At 36.7% G+C, this 5,128-nt stretch overlaps 1 pseudogene; it reads right to left on the reverse strand.

Annotated features, from left to right (window-relative positions):
* Window positions 1-786: 786 nt before the first annotated feature.
* LOC141686086 (uncharacterized) lies at window positions 787-3,699 on the reverse strand (annotated as a pseudogene).
* Window positions 3,700-5,128: the final 1,429 nt, after the last annotated feature.

Genomic DNA, 5,128 nt, shown 5'->3' on the forward strand with positions numbered 1-5,128 from the left:
CCTTTCTTTTCGCAAATGAACCCAAACAAGATCTCCGGGCTTGAATACAGGTTGCTTACGCCTCTTGTCAGCTCGAGCCTTATAAAGTGCATTCATCTTCTCAATCCTCTCTGTTACTTGCTCACACGTCTTCTTAAAGACATCCAAACGATTCTTGGCATCGGTGTGGATATCACCTTTGTGTAAAGGAAGCAAATCAATTGGAAGAAATGGGTTAATACCATAAACCACTTCAAAAGGAGAACGGGAGGTAGTAGAAGAATGAGATCGATTATAAGCGAACTCGGCATGACATAACTTGATATCCCAATCCTTTTGAGTCTTTCCTACTAATCCACGAAGTAAGGTACCTAAAGTCCTGTTAGTCACCTCAGTTTGGCCATCCGTCTGAGGATGATGAGATGTGCTAAATAGCAACTTAGTTCCAAGCCATCTCCACAAACACTTCCAAAAGTGACTCAAAAACTTTGAATCTCGATCAGAAACAATGCTTCGTGGAATACCATGCAAACGAACAATCTCCTTAAAATAGAGATCAACAACATATTGTACATCATCCGTCTTAGTCATTGGAATAAAGTGAGCCATCTTCGAAAAATGATCAACGATAACCATTATAGAATCCTTCCCTCTTTGTGTTCTTGGAAAACCAATGATAAAATCTATACTTACACTATCCCATGGAACTTCAGCAACAGGAAGTGGAGTATACAAACCCTTAGAAAATGTACTTTTGGCCTTTTGACAAGTAGCACATCTAGAAAACCACTGATTGAACATCTTGAATCATTCGAGGCCAGAAAAACTCTCATTTAACAAAACCAAAGTTTTATGCACCCCAAAATGGTCGGCAATAGCACCACTATGTACTTCACGAACAAGTAACTCACACACACCACAATTAGGAATACAAAGCTTATTCCCCTTAAAAAGAAACCCATCTTGAATGGTGTAATTCCGAGTTGGAGAACTGAATTCTTGTGCACAATCAACATCAGATGCATATAAGCCTTTAAGAAGCTCAAAACCAAGAATTCGAGCATCAACCATAGCCAACAAATATGCCCTCCTTAAAAGAGCATCTACAACGACGTTAGACTTCCCCTCTCTGTATTTTGAGGAAAATGTGAAAGATTGAAGAAATTCCACTCATTTAGCATGACGATAGTTCAAATTTTGATGTCCATTAATGAACTTTAGCACTTCATGATCAGAATATAGCACAAAAGGTTTGGGACGCAAATAATGTGACCAATGATCCAATGCTCGGACAATGGCATAAAACTCACGATCATAATTCGAATAGTTGTGTTTTGCGCCAGTTAGCTTTTCACTAAAAAATGAAACATGTCTTTTTTCTTAAATCAACACAGCACCTATACCGACTCCACTTGCATCACACTCAACCTCGAATAGTGTATTGAAATTTGGTAAGGCTAAAACTGGAGCATTACAAAGCTTTCCCTTAATCTCATCGAATGCCTTTTGAGCTTGATTAGACCATTCAAACTCACCCTTTTTGAGTAGATCGATAATAGGAGCCGTAATAGAAGAAAAGTTTTTGATAAATCTTCTATAAAAAGAAGCCAACCCATGTAAAATCCGCACATCATGCACGGTTTGAGGAACAACCCAGGAAGAAATAGCTATAACCTTTTCAGGATCAACTTGTACTCCATAATCAGAAATAATATAATTAAGAAACGAGATACGCGATACCATAAAAGAACATTTCTCGAGTTTACCAAAAAGTTTCTGGTCTCGCAGCTTTTCAAACAAAAGTCTAAGGTGATGCATATGCTCAAATTTATCTCTACTATAAACCAGAATATCATCAAGATAGAAAACGATAAATTTGTTTAGGAAAGGATGAAGTACCTCATTCATGAGCCGCATAAAGGAGCTAGGGGCATTTCAAAGAGCAAAAGGCATCACCATCCACTCATATAAACCCTATTTAGTTTTAAAAGTTGTGTTCCATTCATCACCTTCACGAATTCGCGTTTGATGATATCCACTTCGAAGATCAATCTTAGAAAAAATTATCGCACTATGCAACTTATCAAGCATGTCTTCTAATCGAGGCATAGGAAAACGTTTGATGGTAATGTTGTTCACCGCTCTAGAATCAACATACATTCTCAATGTTCCATCCTTCTTTGGAACTAGCAAAGCGGGAACCACACAAGGACTCATACTCTCGCGAACAAGACCTTTTTCAATCAAATCTTCAATTTGTCTCTGAAGCTCTTTAGAGGCCTTTGGATCACATCTATAAGCAGGTTTATTAGGTAAATGAGCACCTGGAATAAGATCAATTGCATGCTCGATTCCTCGTACTGGAGGTAAACCAGTAGGTAACTCATCTAGAAAAACATCACCAAATTCAGCGAGAAAATCATGAAGAAGTGGATCTGAATCGCCTTGATTATGAGTTATTTTCTTTACAAACAAAGCATATGTTATACCCCCATTTGCAGTCGCCTCCTTTTCAAATTCTTTTCCTGACAAAAATAAGCTAGTTTTCTTCTTTGAATCACGCATATGTTCATAATACTCATTAGAAGACAAAGGATGAAGTTTAATACGTTTACTCCCAACTTGTACCGAATAAACATTGGTATCACCTTCATGCATTACCTTCCTATCAAACTGCCATGGCCTTCCAAGTAAAAGATGACATGCACTCATAGGAATCACATCGCACCATAACTCATCCTTATAACTACCAATCGAAAAACTCACCAAAGCTTGCTTTTTCACGTCTAAACCCTTCGAGTCATCAAGCCAATTTAACTTATATGGTTTGTCATGAACACGAGTTGAAAGATTTAGCTTATTGACTATGTCAATGGATGCAACGTTCGTGCATGATCCACTATCAATAATCATATTGCAAGTCTGATCCCCAACTTTACACCTTGTGTAAAATAAGTTTTCTCGTTGATTAGTATTTGGTGTAGTCTCTGTGTTTAAAATCCTACGAACAACAAGCAAATTAGCATCATTCTCTGCACAAGCAAGTTCATCTCCGTCATCATTGGCTAACTTCTCTTGAGTCACTTCTGGGAGAAATTGTAAGAACTGTTCCTCTACATCCCACTCCATGTATTGCTTCATAGTAAGAGTTCTTCTAGAAGGACACTCACTTGCAATATGTCCTTTACCTTGACACTTAAAACACTTTCGTCGACTATCGAACTCTTTTTTAGACACATACACATTCTGTTTTTCAACCTTCTTATCGACCGATGAAGAAGTCTCTGGTTGTGCAGTAAAGCCAGTCGATTGACTTTTCAGCGAAGCTTGTGTAGATTCATCGGAAAAATTAGATTCAAACTGTCCAACCTCTTTGGAAGCACCAGACCCAAACCCTTTAAAATTAGATTTCGGTTTCTCCTCTTCTTGATGAGATTTTAATTTCATAGCCATCTTACAAACATCATTAAATGAGCTATATGAATGTAATTCTACCTTTTTAGCAATAGGTCGTTTTAATCCACGAATAAACCTTGTAATTTTCATTGTTTCTTTTTCCACCAAGTCACAAATTAAGCATAATATATCAAATTCAGCATCATACTCTGAAACACTCTTTGTATCTTGAGAAAGTGAGGTGAGTTTTAAGTATTGTACCTTTTCGTAATCATCCGGAAGATACCTTGCATGAAGTTTTTTCTTTAAAGTTGTCCAAGTCATGATCTTTTCTTTTCCAAATCTAGCTTTTCTTGCCTTCAGGTTCTCAAACTATAATCTTGCATTCTTTGTAAGTCTGATCGTAGCAATTTGAAATTGTGTCTTATCATCAAACCTTTTATAATCAGAAATCTTCTCAACTTGTCGAACCCATTCAAGAAAATCGTCTGGGCTGCCCAATCCTGTAAATCATCCAGTTTAATCCCACGGTCATCAATTTTAAAGCTTTTCTCTTTATGTGAAACAGAATCACCCGAATTAACAAGTCCATCATCACTAGTTTTCTTGCTATGTGTCTTGTCATTTTGCACCTTAAGTAAAAGTTTACCAAATGCTTCCAATCTAGACTCTGTTGAATCAGCAAGCTTTTTCATTCGTACATCTATATCCTTCAATTTTTCAATTAATTTCCTGCGTAATTCATCGGTAGCCATATGAAAAATACGAAGGGAGGGAAAAAAAATTCTGATGAACAATGCTCGTGAACAGTAGCTCATGAACAGTAACCCCCGTGAACAGTAACCCCATGAACAGTAACCCCGTGAATAGTAACCTGTGAACAGTACCCCCCGGGAACAGTACCCATGAACAGTACTCGTGAATAGTAATTTTTTTTAGAACCTAGATCTCCCATTAATTAAGAAATTGGAGGAAAAAAAACCTTGGCTCTTGATACCAAATTGATATGGATCGCACCACAAAGAAACAAAAACAAGAAGAAAATGATATTTCAAACAAACACGATCAATCCAGAAACGTGAACTTTGAATCTCAAATTCCTTAGATCAATCCAGAAACTAAGTAATTTGAATCTAACCTTCAAAACAATCCAGTAATTGAAGTTTAGAAGAAAGAAAACTAATCATAGTTTATCTCAATACATAATCATCACATATATGTTTTAAAAGATTACATGTGAGGGGTATTTATAGGCTTAAATAATAACCTAAACCCAACAGAATTTCAAGAGAAATTCAATATCAGCTTGAATTAGCCAATATCTGAATCCTTTTAGGAAACAAATTTAAAATCCAAATAGAAAACATATAAAAACATAATCCAAATAGGAAAATAAAATCCTAAGTGCTTAAAGCAAGAAAAACCCTTTCAACTGAAAGGTAAAAACTTGCAAGCCAAAAGTCTAATTATTAATTATATAAGCCAAAAATAGGCCAGCCCATGCTGGTTGTTGAGCTGAGTGGCAAAGCTTCATTCGTTCCTTCATCATGCTTTGTTGTCCAAGTAAGCTTTGTGACCCATATTTGTCTCTTGACATTGTCAAACCCCATTGTAGTGAACAACATATTAATAGGATGATCCTCAACAAATTTCCTTTCATATTCACATCAAATGGCCATTCTGGGGTCTACAACCAGGATGTCCTTAAGAGAAATTTTTTCGAGTTCCCCATCATCCGGGACCATTACCAGTT

This window comes from Apium graveolens, chromosome 9 (genome assembly GCF_009905375.1).
Source record: "Apium graveolens cultivar Ventura chromosome 9, ASM990537v1, whole genome shotgun sequence".
Lineage (NCBI taxonomy): Eukaryota > Viridiplantae > Streptophyta > Magnoliopsida > Apiales > Apiaceae > Apium > Apium graveolens.